This window comes from Gopherus evgoodei, chromosome 16 (genome assembly GCF_007399415.2).
Source record: "Gopherus evgoodei ecotype Sinaloan lineage chromosome 16, rGopEvg1_v1.p, whole genome shotgun sequence".
NCBI lineage: Eukaryota > Metazoa > Chordata > Testudines > Testudinidae > Gopherus > Gopherus evgoodei.
In genome coordinates, this window is record NC_044337.1 from 1,977,274 (window position 1) to 1,998,911 (window position 21,638).

At 44.1% G+C, this 21,638-nt stretch overlaps 1 protein-coding gene across 7 annotated transcripts in view; it reads left to right on the plus strand.

The window, feature by feature from the left end:
* Positions 1-21,638, plus strand: part of EXD3 (exonuclease 3'-5' domain containing 3) — a 611,569-nt gene that overhangs the window by 143,160 nt on the left and 446,771 nt on the right. Inside the window, exon 1 of one of the 7 annotated variants that reach the window (XM_030535482.1) lies at positions 17,031-17,114. The exons of 5 other annotated variants lie outside the window; for them this stretch is intronic. The gene's annotated coding sequence lies outside the window, so the exon portion shown is untranslated. Of the gene's footprint in view, positions 1-17,030; positions 17,115-20,766; positions 20,787-21,638 lie in introns of those variants that run through there. One more of the 7 variants, XM_030535483.1, reaches the window with a different exon arrangement.

Genomic DNA, 21,638 nt, shown 5'->3' on the forward strand with positions numbered 1-21,638 from the left:
TATAGCTGGACCGCTTGGTAATAGTGACCATAATACAGTAGTCTCCAATCTTTTTATGCACAAGATCACTTTTTGAATTTAAGAACGACCCAGGATCTACCCTACCCCTTCCCCGAGGCCCTGCTCTGCTCTCTGCATTCCCCCCTCCCTCCATCTCTTGCTCTCCCCAACCCTCACTCACTTTCACCAGGCTGGGACGGAGGTGGGGTGTGGGAGGGAGTTTTGGTGCAAGGGACATATAGTCACACTGCGCCTAGTCTCATAGAATCCACTGAACATTTCATTAGTTTTGCTTTTTATCAGTGTCATTTGTGGTTTATAGATCCAAAATCCTTCAGGGATTGTCACAAATCAGTGTAATGTTTTCAACAGTGGGGTGTGCATTAGCTGAGCCTGGGGCCGGGGTTTGGGTACAGGAGTGAGGGGTGCAGGCTCTGGGAGGGAGTTTGGGTGCAGGAGGGGGCTCCAGGCTGGGGTAGAGTGTTGGGGTGCAGGAGAGGGTGAGGGATGTGGGCTCTGGGAGAGAGTTTGGGTGCAGGAGGGGGCTCTGGGCTGGGGCAGGTGTTTGAGGTGTAGGAGGGGGTCGAGGTGCAGGCTCTGGCTGGGAGGCGCTGCATCAAGTCTCTGCAGCCCCTGAGGAGGAGCAGGGCAGCGGGTCTCCATGCACTACCCACACCTTCAGCTCCCATTGGCTGGTTCCCAGTCAATGGGAGCTGCGAGGACAGTGCTGCGAGTCGGGCAGTGCATGGAGCCACCTCATCTCTCCTCCCAGGGGCTGGAGAGATGTGCCAGCAGCCAGCTTCTTCCAGAAGTGGCGTGCAGCCAGGGCAGGCATGCACTGCCAGACTTTTAGCGGATGGAGAGTGTGATGGACTGGCAGAGGCTTCAGGTTCGACCAGTCGATTGCAATCGACCGGTTGGTGTCCACTGCTCTATATAAATCCATGGTATGCCCACATCATCAATACTGCATGCTGATGTGATCGCCCCATCTCAAAAAAAATCTATTGGAATTGGAAAAGTTTCAGAAAAGGGCAACAAAAATGATTAGGGGTGTGGAATGGCTGCCATATGAGGAAAGATTAATAAGACTGGGACTTTTCAGCTTGGAAAACAGACTAAGGGGAGATATGATTGAGGTCTATAAAATCATGACTGGTGTGGAGAAAGTAAAAAAGGAAGTTGTATTTACTCCTTTTCATAATACAAGAACTAGGGGTCACCAAATGAAATTAATAGGCAGCAGATTTAAAGTGAAAGGAAGTATTTCTTCACACAACACAAAGTCAACCTGTGGAACTCCTTGCCAGAGGTTGTTATGAAGGCCAAGACTATAACAGCGTTAAAAAAAGAACTAGATAAATTCATGGAGGATAGGTCCATCAATGACTATTAGCCATGATAGGCAGGGATGGTGTCCCTAGCCTCTGTTCACCAGAAGCTGGGAATGGGTGACAGGGAATGGATCACTTGATGATTAACTGTTCTGTTCATTCCCTATGGGGCACCTATTATTGGCCACTGTTAGAAGACAGGACTGGTCTAGATGGACCTTTGGTCTGACCCAATATGGCTCTTCTTATGTTCTTAATATGCTACAAAGCCAGTTTTGTACCTTGCATTTTCTAGCCAATAGTGTTGCCCATATATCACATGATCAGGAGAGGAGAAATAGGTTGCTAAGAGATGGCTCAACAGTCCTGTGCATCTACTGTCCATTTATTTTCTTGGCACTTACAGCTTTGAATTTCAGCAGGTGAACACCTATCCCTAACAACAATGTAAGTAAGGGAAGAGGTAAGGAGAAGTATTGGGTGGTTAGAGAAAGATGGCGAAGCATGTTCACTGCAGGTGGAAGTAAGCAGTTATAACAAGCACCAGCACTCTGAGACTAAGTGTCTACACTGCACTACGCTTGTCACAGTGTAGACCAGACTAAATGTGAGCTCTAAGGGCTGTAGGTATCTAGTGTTCTTGGTTTGCTCAGAATGTGTTTTGATTATATTTTTGCAATAGCTCAATAAGCCTTGACCTGTGTACAATGTTATTTGCCTTTTGAAAGATGCAAGTATCAGGAAAGCCTATCGGCCTGACAGAAGTAGAATATCTAGGACAAGGAACAATATGTTTTAAAGATATAGCAGCTTCAGTGCATATGTATAGTGTTTATACATTAATGCTAAGCTGCGTAATTCGTCTTTGAAATTATGCTGAGATGGTAAGAGCTGCTCCAAGTACTGAAGTCATTCTAAGTCCCAGAGTTTCTCTGGTGGTTGCTCAGATGAAACGAAAGTTCCTTTGCCTCCTTCCCTTTTGGACTAGTTCCTGCAAACACTGCTGGGTGTACAATGATGCTTACTACCACCAGAGTTGTACTGGGAGTACTTTGGGTGATGAGCACAACACCCAGCATTTTTGTGACATCTTACTCACACTGGGTAATATTTGACCCCTCCAGTTGTCCCTCTGAAATCAGTGTTGGAGAAGCAAGGTACTACTCAGTGTGAGTCAGGGTATCACAAACTAATATGAGGTTCTCACCTGGTTACAGTAGCTTAATTCAGTGTCACAAATTCCTGTGTAAAGCAGTCTGTTCTGTGGGGTATTGTGAGAGGCTGCGTCCAGTGATACCATCGAGGCCAGGACTGTAATCTCTAGAAGTGACGTACATACAGACTTTACTTTTAAAAGAAATTTATTTTCTTTGAAAAATCTTTAATAAAGAGGACTGCATTTTCCTGGGGAAAAATCTTGGAACATCTGCATATTATGGTCTAACCCAAAATGCTTTTATTTTGTAGTAACAGCCATGGTGCTCATGTATCATATAATTTTTTCTGAGCAGTTTCTTCATTATTAGTGGGGAAACCATGGTTTCATACTTTATATAATAACACTAGATAGTTTAGGGTTGGGGGAGGGAATGTTGCTCCATAAATGTCAGAGTGCTTGCTTATCTTATTCATTCAGATAAACACCTCTCAACATCCTTCTTTTGTCATAGGAACAGGAAAAGACCAATTGTTTGAGATGTACGTCAGTCATACTTGTAACCAGGCAGTCTCAGAACCCTCCCCATTTACCATAGCAACCAACAGTCCTCTTAGAAATGTGTCTGTGGTATGTTGACAGGTATCCTTTCTTTTGTACTTCAGCTTCCAGTATGTGGGCTGTAACTTTACAAGCATCATGTGTGGTGGGCGCCAGAACTTTCCAGTTTTACCTCAGATAAAGGGGTAAACATGTCAGTTTTGCCTTGCATAAATAAATGGACATTGCCATTTTTACCTGATCTCTGTCTCTTTGGTCTTCCGTTACCTATTACCAGGAATCCTGACAATTCAGAGGGAAATTATTTAGTCATTTAAAGCATTATCTAAATGACAAATTTTAGCCTGAGTTTATTTGTCATGCATACAACTCATATTTGACAAGGGGTGGTTTGTGAAAATGAATTTGGTTCTTGACTGAGTTATTAAAAGGTGACCTGGAAAGCTTTGTACCTGCAAAAATCAGCCATCAAGATTCTCTGAGCCTCCTGCAGCAGTTTATGACATTCCTAACATTAGGTCCCCCAGCTCCCACTGCACTTTTGAAAATCCCACCCAGGAACGGCTCAAGCAACAGTATTGCCCATAATACACTGTGTGAGATGTTGTCATTCTCGGTTGCTGGGGAAAATAGCAACTTTGAGGTGTGAGTAAATAAAGGAGGAAATAATTTTCTAATATTTTCTTTTAAAGTACAATGATTTATAGTGCCAGTCTGCTTTTGGAAGACCTGATTCTTTCTTACACTGGTGTAAATCAAGGTAATTACATTAGCAAAGCAGAGAGGGGAACCGGGCTGAGAATCTTCTAATTATTTGGCAGACAGATTGGCTGGGCAGTCTAGCAGGTCCTTTCTATCTCCGACTTCTGTGATTTTTTTAAAATATTTTTGTCTAAGCTTTTTGGTTCACCTTTCCCATTATGTAAATGAGACTCAGTTTGCAGCTTGTTGGGGGCTGACAATGTTTCTTCCAATTAAATTCTTCCCTTGAAAGAAAATGTGCTTACTTGGGTAAGGCAACAGGTCACTGCAGAAAACCTGCCACATGGCTTTGGCTCTTTGGATTGGGAAGGGTAAAAGCAGATTAACCACTGCTGTCTGGATTGGCATTTGTCTTGATGAGGGAGGGTGCTTTACCCACATGAATCATAGAATATCAGGGTTGGAAGGGACCACCCTCCTAGTGAAAAAGTTTTTCCTAATATCCAACCTAAACCTCCCCTACTGCAACTTGAGACCATTACTCCTTGTTCTGTCATCTGGTACCACTGAGAACAGTCTAGATCCATCCTCTTTGGAACCCCCTTTCAGGTAGTTGAAAGCAACTATCAAGTCCCCCTTCATTCATCTCTTTTGCAGACTAAATAATCCCTCAGCCTCTCCTCATAATTCATGTGCTCCAGCCCCTTAATCATTTCTGTTGCCCTCCATTGGACTCTCTCCAGTTTTTCCACATCCTTCTTGTAGTGGGGGGCACACTACTCCAGATGAGGCCTCACCAATGCCAAATAGAGGGGAATGATCACATCCCTCAATCTGCTGGAAATGCTCCTACTTATACAGCCCAAAATGCTGTTAGGCTTTTTGGCAACAAGGGCACACTGTTGACTCATATCCAGCTTCTCGTCCACTGTAACCCCTAGGTCCTTTTCTGCAGAACTGCTGCCTAGCCACTTGGTCTCTAGTCTGTAGCAATGCATGGGATTCTTCCGTCCTATCCCTACCCTCCAGCTTATTTACCACTCCTCTCAGTTAAGTGTCATCTACGAATTTGGTGAGAGTGCAATCCACGCGATCCTCCATATCATTAATGAAGATATTGAACAAAACTGGTTCCAGGACCGACCCTTGGGGCACTCCGCTTGATACCGGCTGCCAACTAGACATGGAGCCGTTGATCATTACCCGTTGAGCCTGATGATCTAGCCAGCTTTCTACCCACCTTTTAGTCCATTCATCCAGCCCATACTTCTTGAACTTGCCGACAAGAATACTGTGGGAGATCGCATCAAAAGCTTTGATAAAGTCAAGGAATAACATGTCCATTGCTTCCCCCTCATCCCAAGACCCACTTATCTCCTCACAGAAGGCAATTCGGTTAGTCAGGCGTGACTTGCCCTTGCTGAATCCATGCTGACTGCTCCTGATCACTTGCCTCTCCTCTGAGTGCTTCAGAATTGATTCCTCGAGGACCTGCTCCATGATTTTTCCAGGGACTGAGGTGAGGCTGACTGGCCTGTAGTTCCCCGGATCCTCCTCCTTCCATTTTTTAAAGATGGGCACTACATTAGCCTTTTTCCAGTCATCCGGGACCTCCCCTGATCGCCATGAGTTTCCACAAGGTGGAACGGTGATAGCTAATGACAATCTGGAGTTCTGAGGGTTGAAAGAGGAAAATGGCAGCCTCCCAGCAGACCTTTGGGAAAGCAGGCAGAGCAGTCTATGGGGCACAGGCAGGCATGGCTAAGGAGTCCACACTTTGATACCTGAGAATGAGAGATGAAACATTGCTGGTGAGTTTCTGTGCACTCCTTTTATCTTTGCCCACTGGTTTAGATGCAAGTTGCTGAATAAATAAAGAAAACATAATATATTTGGAGGGAATGTGACAGTAACATCCTTGAAAATATAGCAGCACTGCACTTAGGACATTCTGTTCAGCATCTTACCACAATATAGGAGAAGAATAAATTGAAGTATCTCCCGTTGTAAAAATTTCATTTGACGCTAGTTCAAAATTTGAGCCATATTTCCATTTGTAATTTAAAAAAAGCCCATAAAGGTAAAGAATGAGGAATCATCTATTTCAGTTTTCCAAGACTTTTCCCATAGCAGATTCACAAGCCAAAAGATCTTTGATGGACTGGAGTTAAGATTGTAAATATATACCTGTTATATAGCGGAATGGAACTGAGTACATTGCAGTTGAAGGGCCTTTTGAAATCAGGCTTCAGTGGGCATTGAATCAGACCCTGAGAGGGGCAAAGTCCTATAAATATTGGAAAGCTGGGACATTCAAAGTAAGATTAACATTTAACACACAACATTAGCAATAGCAATGCAAGGTTAAAGTACCCCCAAAATCATTAACTCAGCTCCAGTCACCGACTGCCATGCATGTTCTTCATGTCAGGCACAGCAGAGGGAATAGAACAAACCATGGTTTTTACTAGGAAAGCTAGTTACAACCTTAACTCCAAAGTGACTAATGCTCTCTGCAACACCTAATGTTAATTCTTACAGGTGACAGCTTTGGCCTTCTAGTCTGTGTGTTAAGAAAAGGACACTAACTGTTATGATGATCTTTTTCTAGGAAGAACAAATACCAGAAAATCTAGAAATACTTCTTGTCAGAATCAGAACACTGGAGGTTTTCCGTTTTTTAAAATTGTAAAACATCTAGATCTGGCCAGTTTACTAGGAACTGTAAAACAATTTGTTTTAAAAAAATCAACCCCCAGGGTGAGATGCCTGTTATGCTGGTTAGAGAGGGAAGGTAGAACCAAATAGGCGCAATGTGGATTACTCCTCTCCCTTCACGTAACTCTGCCAATATCATCGGAGCCTGAGCAGAGCCTGACAGTGGAGACTGTACACTTAGTGTTTTAAGTTTAGATATACCCTTCGAAGCAGAACCAAATAGCATCAAATCACTGAATAGAAGTCCTCACTATGGACAGGTTTCAGAGTAGCAGCCGTGTTAATCTGTATCTGCAAAAAGAACAGAAGTACTTGTGGCACTGTAGAGACTAACAAATGTATTTGAGCATAAGCTTTTGTGGGCTACAGCTCACTTTATCGGATGCACAGAATGGAGCATATAGTAAGGAGATATATATACACATACAGAGAACATGAAAAGGTAGGAGTTACCCTACCAACTGTAAGAGGCTAATTAATTAAGAGAAAAAAACTTTTGTACTGATAGTCAAGATAGCCCATTACAGACAGTTTGACAAGAAGGTGTGAGGATACTTACCATGGGGAAATAGATTCAATGTGTGTAATGGCTCAGCCATTCCCAGTCTCTATTCAAAGCTAAATTGATGGTATCTAGTTTGCATATTAATTCAAGTTCAGCAGTTTCTCGTTAGAGTCTGGTTTTGAAGCTTTTCTATTGCAAAATTGCCACCTTTAAGTCTGTTACTGAGTGACCAGAGAGGTTGAAGTGTTCTCCTACTGGTTTTTGAATGTTATGATTCCTGATGTCAGATCTGTGTCCATTTATTCTTTTGCATAGAGACTGTCCAGTTTGGTCAATGTACATGGCAGAGGGGCATTGCTGGCACATGATGGCATATATCACATTGGTAGATGTGCAGGTGAACGAACCCCTGACGGCATGACTGATGTGATTAGCTCCTATGATGATGTCACTTGAATAGATATGTGGACAGAGTTGGCATCAGGCTTTGTTGCAAGAATAGATTCCTGGATTAGTGTTTTTGTTGTGTGGTATGTGGTTTCTGGTGAGTGGTTTCTGATGAGTATTTGCTTCAGGCTGGGGGACTGTCTGTAAACGAGAACAGGTTTGTCTCCCAAGATCTGTGAGAGTGAGGGATCATCTTTCAGGATAGGTTGTAGATCTTTGATGATGCGCTGGAAAGGTTTTAATTGGGGGCTGAAGGTGATGGCTAGTGGTGTTCTGTTACTTTCTTTGTTGGGCCTGTCCTGCATTAGGTGACTTCTGGGTACTCTTCTGGCTCTGTCAGTCTGTTTTTTCACTTCAACAGGTGGGTATTGTAGTTGTAAGAATGCTTGATAGAGATCTTGTAGGTGTTTGTCTCTGTCTGTGGGATTGGAGCAAATGCAGCTGTATCTTAGAGCTTGGCTATAGACCAGAGGTAGACAGCCTATAGCATGCATGCCAAAGGTGGCACACGATCTGATTTTCAGTGGCACTCACATTGCCCAGGTCCTCGCCACTGGTCCGGGTGTGGGGCTCTGCATTTTAATTTAATTTTAAATGAAGCTTCTTAAACATTTAAAAAACCTTATTTACTTTACATACAACAATAGTTTAGTTATATATTATAGACTCATAGAAAGAGACCTTCTAAAAACGTTAAAATGTATTACTGGCACGCGAGACCTTAAATTAGAGTGAATAAATGAAGACTCAGCCCAGCACTTCTGCAGGGTTGCCGACCCCTGCTGTAGACAGTGAATCATGTGGTGTGTCCTGGATGGAAGCTCTGGACAGTTTGTTTTACATAGAAGAATTGGTATTTACGGAAAACCAGTTAAAGGCTATTAGTGTTAGGATTTGGGCATTTCCAGAGATGCTTGGAAGGGAGGAAATTGGTAAACTTTCTGAAATTATTTTGCATTGATCCCTCTGAACTCCAAAGTGTTTAGGATACCTAAATGAAAGCCTGTAAATTTAGTTCCAGTCCGCTGCTTCTCCTGCTGTCCATTTATTGTGGTATTCTCAGCACCATTGACTGTGAAAGAATAATATATTTAAGATAAGAAAAGAAACTGTTTATATATTAATTTTAGAATTCATAATTTTTCCTGATCTTTACCAGGCTTCATGGGCTTGCAGGAAGACATTGTTGGCTTTCCATCATTGGGCTGTGTTTTTCTATTGTAGTTTTGTGTCCTGTGAAACCATGATTAATGAAATAAAGGAAAATTTACTAATATTATGATTAGGCTGACTTGCCTATATTCTTAGATAATCAGAGATGCAACAAGGCTCAGCAAGAAACAGCATTGCTGAGGTTAGATGAGGGTCTGGATATTTGGATAGCCCTTCTCTTAAACAGATAGCACCATCTGTTATTTCAGAAATATAATCCCCCATCCCACTCCTCCCTCCATCAACATTATCATTCAAGGGGCATTTGCAGGAAGAGAAAAGTCCCCCCCACCCCGCATTTTTTTTCTTTTGCTTAAAAAGTATCATTGGAAAAAGTCACTAAACTGAGAGTTAAAATAAGTAAATATTGTACTGCTATGTTCTTCGTGGGGCTTTATGAAGTGAGTATTTTGGAAAGTGTAATGCCTTTAAAAAAGTCTTCTTAGTGGGACATTTTTTGGTAAGGTTGTTTCCTTACGTAAGAAAAGATGAATTTTGCAGTTTACTATGAAAAGATTAAAGGTGTTTTTAGGGTAAAAATGTTTGCTTCATTTTATTAATTTGGACTTTCGTTACACATAAGAAACACCTCTTCAAAGGCCTGAGAGGCCCTTGAGCTTTAGTTTTTGTTTGATTTTTAAAGTTTTGAAATTGAATAAGAAATTAGGGCTGTCAAACGATTAAAAACAATCAAAATTAATTGCAAGATTAAAAAAAAAGGTCATGATTAATCGCAGTTTTAATCGCACTGTAATCTGGTGTGACCTTCCCTCAGTTTCTGCCTCTGCGGGAGGCCATGCCTCCTCGCAGTTTGGTCTGCTATAGACTTTTCGAAGCACAGGAAAAAAAGGGGGGAATTAGTGGCCTTCAAGTGGGGCGGGGCCATAAACAGTCTGGGCCAGTGGTGGGCAACCTGCAGCCCGTGGGCTGAATGTGGCCAATCAGGGTAATCTGATTGCGGGCTGTGAGACATTTTGCTGACATTGACCGTCCACGGGCCTGGTCCCCTGCAGCTCCCAGTGGCTGCAGTTTGCGGTTCCCGGTTATGTAGTTATGTAAAAAAAATAATTCTATAATTCTGTCTTTGTAAGTTGCACTTTCATGATAAAGAGATTGCACTACAGTACTTGTACTCGTATGAGGTGAATTGAAAAATACTATTTGTAATAAAAATAATAATATAAAATGAGCACTGTATACTTTGTATTTTGTGTTCCAATTGAAATCAATATATTTGAAAATATAGAAAAACATCCAAAATATTTACAATAAATTTAAATTTATATTCTATTATTGTTTAACAATGTGATTAAAACTGCTCAGGCAACTTTTAAAAAAAAAATCTAGTTAATTTGTTTTGTGTTAATCGCTTGAGTTAACAGTGATTAAGTATAAAAAATAACTGCACTTTTCTCAGTAAAAGTGGGGTATTTTGTGAATAGTGAGTTTTCCCTTCATTGACAACATTTTCATTTTGGGAGAGAAGTTCTGACCAGATGAATTAGTCTTTAATTTTATGTGAATAGATTTTATTTGGCCTATATTTAAAAAAAAAAAAGTTTTAGCCATTTTGAAAACAAAAAATGGTTATGTGTTTAAATCAGATGCATATTTGTCTTTTTATTATTTAATGCATATTTATTACTTAATAAATAATAATGTCTTCATTCCATTTCCATTTAAAGTATGGGAATTTTTTTTAACTGGGATGTTGCTTTAGAAAAACATAAAACTTCTGACTCACCAAGAACTAGACATTTATTTGCATAATTGTCTGGTTTGCCATTTTGTTTTCACAACTTGAATTTTTGAAGAGTTGGTTGCATTTTGCCTGAGCAATAGATGACTCTTTCTTCCATTGGAGAGGAATGGATTTCTTTTCTTTTTTTCCAGAAAAGATGAGTTTTGCCTTCAAGTGTGTGTTTTAACAGCTTAGTCTTTATAAGAAGCTTCTCCCTTGACTCACTCTCCCATATTTTCTTCCCTTTTAGCCCTTCCATCTTTTACTGCAGTTGTTTGCCTTCCTCATGCTGTCTTTGTTTTACCCTTTTGTCCCCCCCTCCAGTCTTTACCCCCTTTTTCTCTTCCCCTTGCTGCATTCTCTTTCCACCCTCACCCTTTTGTCTCCCAGTCTCTGTCTCCAAATTCCGACTTCTCCTAGGTCTTTACCATCATCTAGTCAACATGACAATGGAAATAAAATGGAAACAGTATGGTTCCAGGAAGAATCACTCTGTCTTGGGACTCAAGAACGTACAATCTGTGATGAGAAGGGACCAGAAGGTTAATGGTGTCTCTTCATGCAGAGTGAACTTTCAGAGAAGAACAGTTGGAGAACTTGAGTCTCCTTGTGTACTCCAAGGGTGCGGCTCTGCAGAGGTAATGCACTCCTTATGCTCTAGTTCAGTGTTTCTCAACCTTTTTGATGCCAGAGACCAGCTTGCTGCCTTCCTAACCTGTGTCAGGGAGATCTTAGGGACCAGTGCCGATCCACAGACAGTTCGTTTAGAAACACTGACCTATTTCAAAAAGGAATTATTTTGAGGAAGTTCTATTGTCTGTGTTATACAGATCAGACTAGATGATCAGAACGGTTCATTCTAGCCTTGGAATCTCTGAGCATGACCGTGATGAGGTGTACCTACTCCGCATTGGTTCAGTGGGGATTAATCACATTCTGAGGGCCGAGAAGGCCATGCCCCCTCGTCTCTGCTGGGCATGGTCCAGCTGGAGCCAGGATATAAAAGGGAGCAGCTCAGCTCAGTTTGGGCTGGCCGCTAAAGGGAACAGAATTGCATTGCAGACTCCTGCGAAGGGACTGCTGGTGCTCGCACATGCAGAGGCCATGCCGGCTGTGGCACCAACTGACTACCTGCCACCCGATGCCACAGACAGAGGAGACCACGGAACCCCTAAGACTACCAGCCATGGAAGAATGGGTAGGAAGTAGCCCAAGGGGACTAAGCATTGATCTGGTTGAGGTACCGGGCTTTGACTCCGTGTGTTTCAGAAGGATATCCTCTGACACAGTGGCAGATAATTCCGCAACAGACAGGACCTGGGCTGAGACCCGATGGAGTAAGGAGGGCCCAGGTCCCCCTACACAGCCTGCTGCCCCCCCCAGGTGGTAGTTCACCCCACTCTGGCCACTTAGGCCACAGTGCCCTGCCACAGAGGATGATTCTGTTGATTCTAGCCACTAAGCCACACTTGCTGCAAAAGGTTAGTCCTATTGACTCCAGGCACTAGGCCAGGGGCAGGCAAACTATGGCCCGTGGGCCTATCTGGCCCGCGGGATTGCCCCCCCTTGCGTCGTGGGTCCCACACCGCTCTCAGAAGCAGCCCTCGAGTGGGGGGGCAGAGGGCTCCACGTGCATTGCCCTTGCCTCCAGGCACCGCCCCCCGCCGCTCCCATTGGCCGAGAATGGGGAACCAAGGCCAATGGGAGTTTCAGGAGAGGTATCTGGAGGTGCGGCAAGGGCAGTGCATGCAGAGCCCTCTGCCCCCCACCTCCCAGGGGCTGCAGCGCTTCCCAGAGTGGTGCGGGGCTGGGGTCAGGGCAGGCATGCAAGGAGCCTGCCCTGGCCCCGGTGCACACTGCTGCCACCCCAGAGCTGCTTTAGGTAAGCGGCGCTGGGCCAGAGCTCAAACCCCTCCTGCACCCCACCCCCCAACTCCCTGCCCTACGCCCCCTGCCTGCACCTTGCATCCCTCCACCCCAACTCCCTGCCCTGAGCCCCCTCGTACACCCTGCACCCCTCCTGCCCCCTAACCCCCTGCCCTGAGCTCCCTGCTGCACCCTGCACCCCTCCTGCATCCCAACCCCCTGCTGCACCCCTCCTCCACCCCAAGCCTGCCCTGAGCCCTCTCCCAGAGTCTGCACCCCTTCCCTGAGCCCCCTCATGCACCCAGCACCTCTCCTCTGCCCCAGTCCATTGCCCTGAGCCCCTTCCTGCACACCGCACCCCCTCCCACACCCTGTACTCCCTCCTGCACCTCAGCCCTCTGCCCCGGCCCTGCATACAATTCTCTCCTCCCCAGATGTAGCCCTCGGCCCAAAAAGTTTGCCCCCCCTGCACTAGGCCATACTGCCCTTGCCACAATAGGGTAGTCCTATTGACTCTGGCCACTAGACAACACTACCCTGCCACAGAAGGGTAATCCTATTGACTCCGGCTACTAGGGAACACTGCCCTGACACAAATGGATAGTCCTATTGACTCCAGCCACCAGGCCATATTACACTACCTAGAAGGGTGGTCCTAGTGTCTTGAGCCATGCTGCCCCAAACCAAAGGGCTGCTGCACAGACTCCGAGCATTAGGCCATACCACCCTAGGAGCCAGAGCTGCTGTGGTGACTTGGGAGACTAGGACATTTAGGCCTCCCAAGCTCTACTTTAATTCTCTCACAAACAGACATACCCTGTACAGGTGGACCTACCCTGCGACAATGACAGTTTCATGTTAGTAACTTTCCTTGCTTTATTACTCACCTTTATGATAGAGTTCGTCATTGCTTTGGAACTCTGCCTCTTCCATTACCTCCTGATGTGTTTATTTTTTGATCACTATAAAAATGTTCATATTAGAAATCTGTATTTTTATTTTGTTTATATTTTTACAGATTGTAACTTACCACGCCAAGCCGTGTACACAACTACACCACATGATTCCATGTTATATTCAGAAAAGTGCTCTATGAGTTGTCTATTCAGGATAGTGAACAGAATGGAAATATTAAGAGAAAAATGACTGTACAGTTGTAGAAAATGAATAGTGGTGATTTTAGCTATACTGTTGTATCAGCATGAATACAAAATAAGCAGGGGTTGCATTTCACTGTGAATAAATTAGGTAATGTGATCCTGGCATTGTTCGGAAAGTATGTGGAAATGATGGCTATACCATTAGATGTCATTTAAAACACATGTTCTTAGGAGGAGAGTGCATAGTTGATTGGTCTGAAGGAGATGGAATGATAGTAATGAAAAACCCGCTTCTCAATGCTGTAGATCAGGGGTCAGCAACCTTGCAGAAGTGCTGTGCCGAGTCTTCATTTATTCACTCTGATTTAATGTTTCGCATGCCAGTAATACATTTTAATCTTTTTAAAAGGTCTCTTTCTATAAGTCTATACATACGACAATAGTTTAGTTGCATAAAAGTAAATAAGGTTTTTAAAATGTTTATGAAGCTTCATTTAAAATTAAATTAAAATGCAGAGCCCCCTGGACTGGTGGCCAGGACCCAGGCAGTGTGAGTGCCACTGAAAATCAGCTCACGTGCTGCCTTTGGCACACGTGCCATAAGTTGCCTACTCCTGCTGTAGATTCTCCTAAATCCTGATGGGCTAAACCTTTACCGTTCAGAGACTGAATTCCGCCTACTTCTATTGCTTATTCTGATTCCCTGATTGCTTGGCCCCATTGCTTCCCTCTGCAGCCAGAGAAGCATTAAACCAGAAGAGGGTTATGGTAGTTGGTCATAAGTCTGGTTTTTAATTGGATGCCCCAGTGCTGAAGCATGATAAGTTTTGCAAAAGGAACTGGAAAAAACTAATAGCAGCAGAGAATCCCCAGTTCTCAGGAACATGTTTCAGAGCTGTTGGACAGTGGGTGGTCTCCTTCCTTTGAGCTTCTAACTGTTTTCTGAGGGATTTCCCCATTTAGCTCCTATATTCCTCAGGGACTTCCTCATGCTCATACTGAAGCTGACAGAGGGTTAAATGAGTCTTTTGTGAGGCAGTGAGCCTTCAGCACAAAGCAAGGAGGGTGTAGCAAGATCCAACAGTATTGCAGTAATAAGACCCTAACTTTAAAAATCAATGAATGATCTAAACTATGATCCTTTCGGCTAGGTAATCATAATCTCTGATTGGTATGTATTTCCATTCCACTAGCTAGTCTGCATGTTGGCAGTGCTTTTTCTTTTTTTCTACATGTCTGAGTAAAATCCAGTAGTAATGAGTTGTTTAATAAGCCTCCTATAAAGCACAGGGAGAACAGCACTCCCTTCAGTATACTTATGTCTGGGTGTTTGTACATTCATCTTTTCTCCAGTCTCTCAAATTATCCAAAATTCATCTACCGCTTGTTTTGCCTTTCCTCTTAATGTCTGCTTTCTCTTAGTGAGCTCTTAAATGTGGTTATAATGCAGGGCTTCAAAACGTATATTGTGAAGTATAATGCTGATTCTTATAAAATTGCCCAAATATTTAAAAAATGCCTTGCTTCAGGTGTTTGTTACATGTATTTATATAAATGAGTGTAGAATTACAAAGAAAAGTATGGAATTCACGATGACAAGAGCACTTCCCCGTAAAATCATGTTCACAAGCTCAAAGAATGCCTTTACACAGCATAGTGAAGATGGAGAGGCTAATTATTCCAACCAGTGTGTGGTTAAATTGAGGTTTCTCTATGTGAGATGTACACGTTAGGAATAGGCAAGGCTGATGACTTTAAGGTTGTAAATATCTGTCCATTACTTGTGGAGGAACTTCGTATCTTTTATTTTTTAATCCCCAATGTTAGTTTGAAAATTCAAAGTTAATGTTATCTTAAAAAACAATGTCTGATCATCAGAAAAGATAGAAATTAATCTTTAATGTCACCCAAACAATTTTAGCTTGGTCCCTGAACCCACTAACCTTCCACTTCATGTATCCAGCGTACCTTGCGTGTCAGGATACAAATGTTTTGCTGGAAGACTGTTGACAGATCAGGTTTTGATAAAGACTTCAGTAAATCTAAGCTGTTTATCACTTTGTATGTAGAATCAAGACAGTTGAAACCATGGCTTTGGTTTTGTACGTTTGTGTCTGGGATATGTGAGTATGATTGCCCACAACCCTGCACCTCCTAGCTTGTGAACTGCTGATTGAGTTCTTAGCTCCAAATACGCTGCTGACATGTACGTACAGCTTTACAGTATGATATTTAAATATTTACAACCCTCTTTTCTTTTGCAGAGTTGTCCCAAATGGTCATTCTGATAAACTGAAGATGTTCGTTCAGGAAAGGCTTGTTTCCTGGGTTTTAGTATTATTTTAGGCAAAAACCATAAGGGGAGAGTTAAGGTTGTTTATGACGTAATTGATGGGTCGATTTGGTTTGGAAATCATTATATTTATTATCTACCTCTTGTTAGACATGGTAATAAAGACTTAATATTTAAAAAATGAAAGCCTCCCCTTTTTTCAGGCTAGAGATGTTAGTTAACATTGCCTTAGAGAAGGCCTGAGCATTGACAAATAGAACTTGACCTTTTCCAGCTATAAAGTGCAGCTGTAACTGACTGGTTGATGGAATCCTAAATTTCAATCACATTATCTTCTTTCTCTTACTTTCAGTTTCTTTTAATTAGTTGACTGTAACTCTTCCAGGCCTCAGGCTGTGTGGCGTTTATTGGCTCTTGACACAAAGGAAAACCACAGAGAGATTTTTCACTGGTGAATTTCTCTTTTGGGGTTTGACGTCTCATTTTCCCCTGCAAGATACACGAGTGGCTTTGGTTAGAAAATAGATTTCTGTTGCCAGTACATTTCAGTAAAGTTGGTGAATAATGTAATTGAATTTTGAGATGGCACATGAGCAAACCATCATTTTACTTCACCAGCCTGTGTGTGCCAGTTTTGTCATGATCACAATGTGTTCTGAATAATCTATGCAAAAAGAAAAAAGAGAATGAATAGAAAGAAGTTTCTGGCTTTCCTGAGAGGCACTTTTCCAACTTAAAAATATAAACCCTATGGTTTTCATGGTTTTTAAATGCAACCACAGACATTGAGAACTGGGAAAGACTGGATTTACAGTCACTCCCTTTTATTACTGGACAAAGGAAGAGGGTTTATTTTCTTAATTAAAAATGTTGAATACTATTGAATTACTGAAAAAAAAAAAAAAAAAGTAAAACATGAATGTAGTGTTTGGGGAAGCCAGGTTGTTAGCGCATGCAATGAGCAGGTGCAGAATACAATATGCTTCTTTCCCAGGGCTCCACCAAGGTACATCAGCCTTTTTCTGTGGGACCTCTTCTAGGGCTCAGAGGTTCTGGAGTGCCCTCAGAACTTGGCACTTCTGTGGATCCTGCCGATGAGGATGTAGATCAGTGCCCATTGCAGTGATTGTTTACGTGATATTGATGTCTCTGCTCTGCCTTGGGAAGTAGAGTAGATCACCAGTCCAGGCCTCTCTGGGACTTTTGACCACAAACTCATGGTCTCATTGGCTACACTGGACTTTGCTCCCCATTCTTCTCATTGGCATGCATGTTTTGGAGGCTTGGGCCATGTCTACACTACCTGCCGGATCGGGGGGGAGTAATCGATCTATCGGGGATCGATTTATCATGTTTCATCTCATCTAGACGCGATAAATCAATCCCCGAATCAATGCCCATACTCCACCTCGGCAGGAGGAGTAAGCGGAGTCGACAGGGGAGCCACAGCGATCGACTTGTTGCCTTGAGGACAGACAGGTAAGTCGAACTAAGATACTTCAAAGTTGTGTATCTTAGATCCATCCCCGCTCAGTGTAGACCAGCCCTAAGAGTGCAGACCTCTTCCAGCTCTCCCATGCCATCTTCTTACACCTATTTCTTGTGGGTCTATCCCTGTGTCATTAGTTTATCTAATCCAGAACTTGAAAAACCCACTTGCTAGTAGTTAGTGGGGAACTTTCCGTAGCAAGCCATCAGTTTCTCTAGAATATAATTTTTATTTGAAAAATAGCTAGTCTGGTTGAAAAGAAACCTGAGGCGATGCCGTGTGGTCTTCCTGAATCTGCAGACATCCAGCTCCTGTGCTGCTGCTCCCTTTGTGCTGTTCATAGCACACAACAGAATGAAACTGACAAGACCCCCGCATGGGCAGTTATTGACAACCCTGTGGCAGCAGTACTGTTGACACTGTTCTGTCAAGAATAGTGTTGATTTCATGCTGCTGCTTGTGAAATCTAAGGACTGCAGCAGGGATAGGCACTCAGAGGAGAAGTGCCAAACCATGGAGGGAGAGGGAAAATATTTAAGACATCTCTCCACCCCTCACAGCAGCCAGGGGGATGTGGGAGAGACTTCCGCCCCGCTCCCAGAGGTTCTGGTTGTGGAAGAGGAGACAGACAGCTCCTCCTCCCTTCCAGTAGCTGGAGAAGATAAGAACCTCAAATTTATTTCATGTTTCCTAGCCAAATGTTAGGGGATTGTTGGCCCTTTACTAAAACTCCTAGGTTTTTTTGGTTGGCTAGCTCCCAGTACCAAGAGAAAGGGGAAGGGTCAATAGGAAATCAAGACCCTGAGACTGACAGTCCCCAGGAACAATGGGGAGAGGCCAATGCTCCGGGTCAGCCTGATTGACAGGGTGGGCAGGCTAATGAGGGAGTCAGGAGGCCTGGGGGACCAGTCCTCTGGGTGACCTGGAATTGCCTGGAACAGAGTTGGGCCGAGCTAAGGAGAGAGCAGGGTTCCGAGCTGAACTCGGGAGCAGAGCTGCGCCAGCCAGAGAAGCAGCCCAGAGAGCAGGTCATTGCTGGGAGCAGAGCCACAGAAACAGCCCAGAGAGCAGACCTGTGCTGGGAAAAGAGCTGTAGCAACCGGGGCCAGAGGAGCCAAAGGAGCAGCCCAAGAGGCTAGAGGAGTAGCAGTGCTGAGGCAGAGTGGAGGTGGAGCTGGAATGGTCCAGAGCTGGATGTGGTGAGCAGCTGGGAAGGGTGAGGGGGACGCTGGGCAGCGGGCCCAGCACTGGGAGATGCCCCCAGCCAAGAGGCCTTGCAGTCCAGACTTGGTGGGGGAGGATCATAACCCTGACAGGGGGGCTGACGCTGGGAAGAAAGGTTCTGCCACCTAGAGCCTGAAGGCGTGTGGCTTCCGCCAGAGCAAGTGTCTGACCTGCAGTGTCCCTGCAGCACAGCCAGGGCCCGGGCAGGGGGCTGTGCCGTGTGAGGGACAGACTAAACTGCCCCGATGTTCCAGAGATGCTGGTTGTGACGTCCCCGGGCCACAGAGCAGGGTGATGGGTTTTCCTTTCACCTTCCTCATTTTTCCTTATTTTTTTTAATTGATTGCTGTTTAATAAATTGTATTTGCTTTGAACTGTATGTAATGGTCAGTGGGTCAGAGAAGCATCCAGAGCAGAGAGAGCATCCTGGCGTGGTGTCATAAACAGATAGCTAAGGGTTAATGTTCTTTTACCTGTAAAGGGTTAACACAGGGAACCAAACACCTGACCAGAGGACCAATCAGGAAACAAGACTTTTTCAAATCTGGGTGGAGGGAAGTTTTGGGTGTGAGTTCTTTGTCTTGGGTCTGTGCCCTCTCGGCTCTGAGAGTGATTTTTCTATCTCCAGGTTTTCTAATCTTCAGTTTCCAAGTTGTAAGTACAAGGATAGTAAGACAATAGGTTTATATTGTTTTTTTTTGTATTTACATGTGTGTAGTTGCTGGAATGTGTTAAATTGTATTCTTTTTGGATAAGGCTGTTTATTCCTTTTTTTCCTTTAAGCAATTGACCCTGTATATTGTCACCTTAATACAGAGACCATTTTATGTCCTTTTTCATTCTTTTTATATAAAGCTCTTTTTAAGACATGTTGGAGTTTTTCTTTAGTGGGGACTCCAGGGAATTGAGTCTGCAGCTCACCAGGGGATTGGTGGGAGGAAGAAGTCAGGGGGAAAAATCTCTTTGTGTTAGATTTACTAAGCCTGACTTTGCATACCCTCTAGGTGAGGGGGGAGAGAGGTTAGATCTCTCGGTGCTTGTGTTTCAAGGACTTGAAGCAGGGAAGGTGGAATCCCTTTGTTTAGATTCACAAAGCTTGTTTCTGTATCTCTCTCCAGGAACCCAGGGAGGGAACACCTGGAGGGGAGGAGGGGGAAGGGAAATGGTTTATTCCCCTTTGTTGTGAGACTCAAGGAATCTGAGTCTTGAGGTCCCCCAGGGAAGGTTTTGGGGAGACCACAGTGAGCTAGGCACTGTATAATTCCTAGCTGGTGGCAGCAATTACCAGGTCCAAGCTGGTAATTAAGCTTGGAGGTTTTCATGCTAACACCCATATTTTGGACGCTAAGGTCCAGATCTAGGAAGAAATGTTATGACACATGGGTACACTCAAACCCCTGCCCTAAATGACCACGACAAGGTGGCGAGTTGAGCCCCCCAGGAATTCTGGGCCCAGCCTTGTTGGGGTTCTGAGGGCTCTGCCACCCAGGAGAGTGGAAGGGGAGCCCTCAAGGTCAGACAGGTCTCTGGGTAAAGGGAGTGGGAGCGAGGACTCAGATCCTTTCGCCAGCCCATTTCAGTGGGATCACGTATAAACCAGGAAAGTTCCTCACAGTAGCGGGACCATTCCCCAGTTTGTACAAAAGCTGATAGGACAGATAAGAGTGTCCAAGCAGAGTTCAGTACAAACTTCAACACCCTCCCGCTTTTCCTTGTGAATATTGCAGTGGGGCTGGGCAACAAAAGGTGTTGCCTCTGAGCTTCATTGGTGCCCCCCACCACCCCCCCAATCTGTCCTTTCATCTGACACCAGGTAGTAGATGATATATTCACTGAACCTTGATCGAATGTTCTCATTGACATCCCTATGTCTGTATGAGGTTGTAGAGGGGAGAGGAGGGGACTGCTGCTGAGAATTAGGATTTGTGTAATGTACCTATTTCTATATATTATTCCTTGTTCAGTGGAATCAAGCAGGAATTGCCTCTTTTTGGATGTAGACAGATGGACCTGCAGTGAGCTTGAGTGTGGTTGCTATCCAGGGGAGAAACTGTAGTTTTGTTTCTTTCTCACTATTGTGCTCTCCCAAATACACGCGCCCTGTATGTGTGCCTCTTTGTCCGATCCAACTTCCCACTTTCCTTTCCTATCCAATTGTCCCTGCTCATTCCCTTTCTCCCGTTGTTTTCCCCTGTTCTCCCACCAGACCTTCTGGCAGCAAGAGAGACTGCGATAGCCGGTGATAGCCTCCACTGCCACCTCTTTTTTCTCTGCCAGGAGTGTGGGAAGAGAGGACGGACAAGAAGTAGCCTGGCTGCCTGGAACTGTGTCTTGACAGCAGCCCTGGACATCCAGGAGAACATAAGAATGGCCATATTGGGTCAGAACAATGGTCCATCTAGCCCAATATCCTGTCTTCCAATAGTGGCCATTGCCAGGTGCTTCAGAGGGAATGCACAGAAGTGGAGAATTTTGAGTGATCCGTCCCTGGTCGTCCAATCGCAGCTTCTGGCAGTTGGAGGTTTAGGGACACCCAGAGCATGGGGTTGTATCCCTGATCATCTTGGCTAATAGCCATTATCCTCCATGATCCTCCATGAACTTATCTAATTTTTTCAAAGGAGGAGTAACTGCTGGGAAGATCTTGCAGTCTGCTGAATGCCTGTGGTTATGCAGGAGCAGGATAGACAGGGAGGGAGCAAATGTGGGAGTGATAGCTCCAGGGGTGACACTTGGCTGTTGTATACATCCTATTTAAAATTCTTTAATTGTTTTTTTAAATTGGTTTACACGTGTGATTGCATTGTAGCATTTATCCTGCATCTGAGGAGATGAGCATGTTTTTCAGAAGAGCTGATGACAATGCTGCATCACTGGAAGTGGACTGGAGAGACTATTTGCATTGCTGCTCTTCTGTCCTGTTCTGTATTCAAGCAGTCACGAGATTTGGGTGGGATTTCCCTTCAAATGTGAAAAGATTTAGGGGGAGAAATCACCAAAGAAGGAACTTGTTTTGATGACAGAGGTCTAGAAAGCTTGTAATGGGTTTAACAGTTGGCCTTATGCAAAGTCATAACTCTTAGTTTTTCAATATCATCCCAGAGTGTTCCACACATTAATAATGGTTCAGATTTGCAACGGATTCCATTAAACACTTCGGGCTATATATTGACTTTTCACGTGGGCACACATCCCCTTTGAAATCAGTGGGAGAGGTTTGCGTGTGTGTGTCTGCATGTGCGCATGTGTAAAAGATGCATTTTTATTCTTGTAAAAAGCAGTGGCTCTAC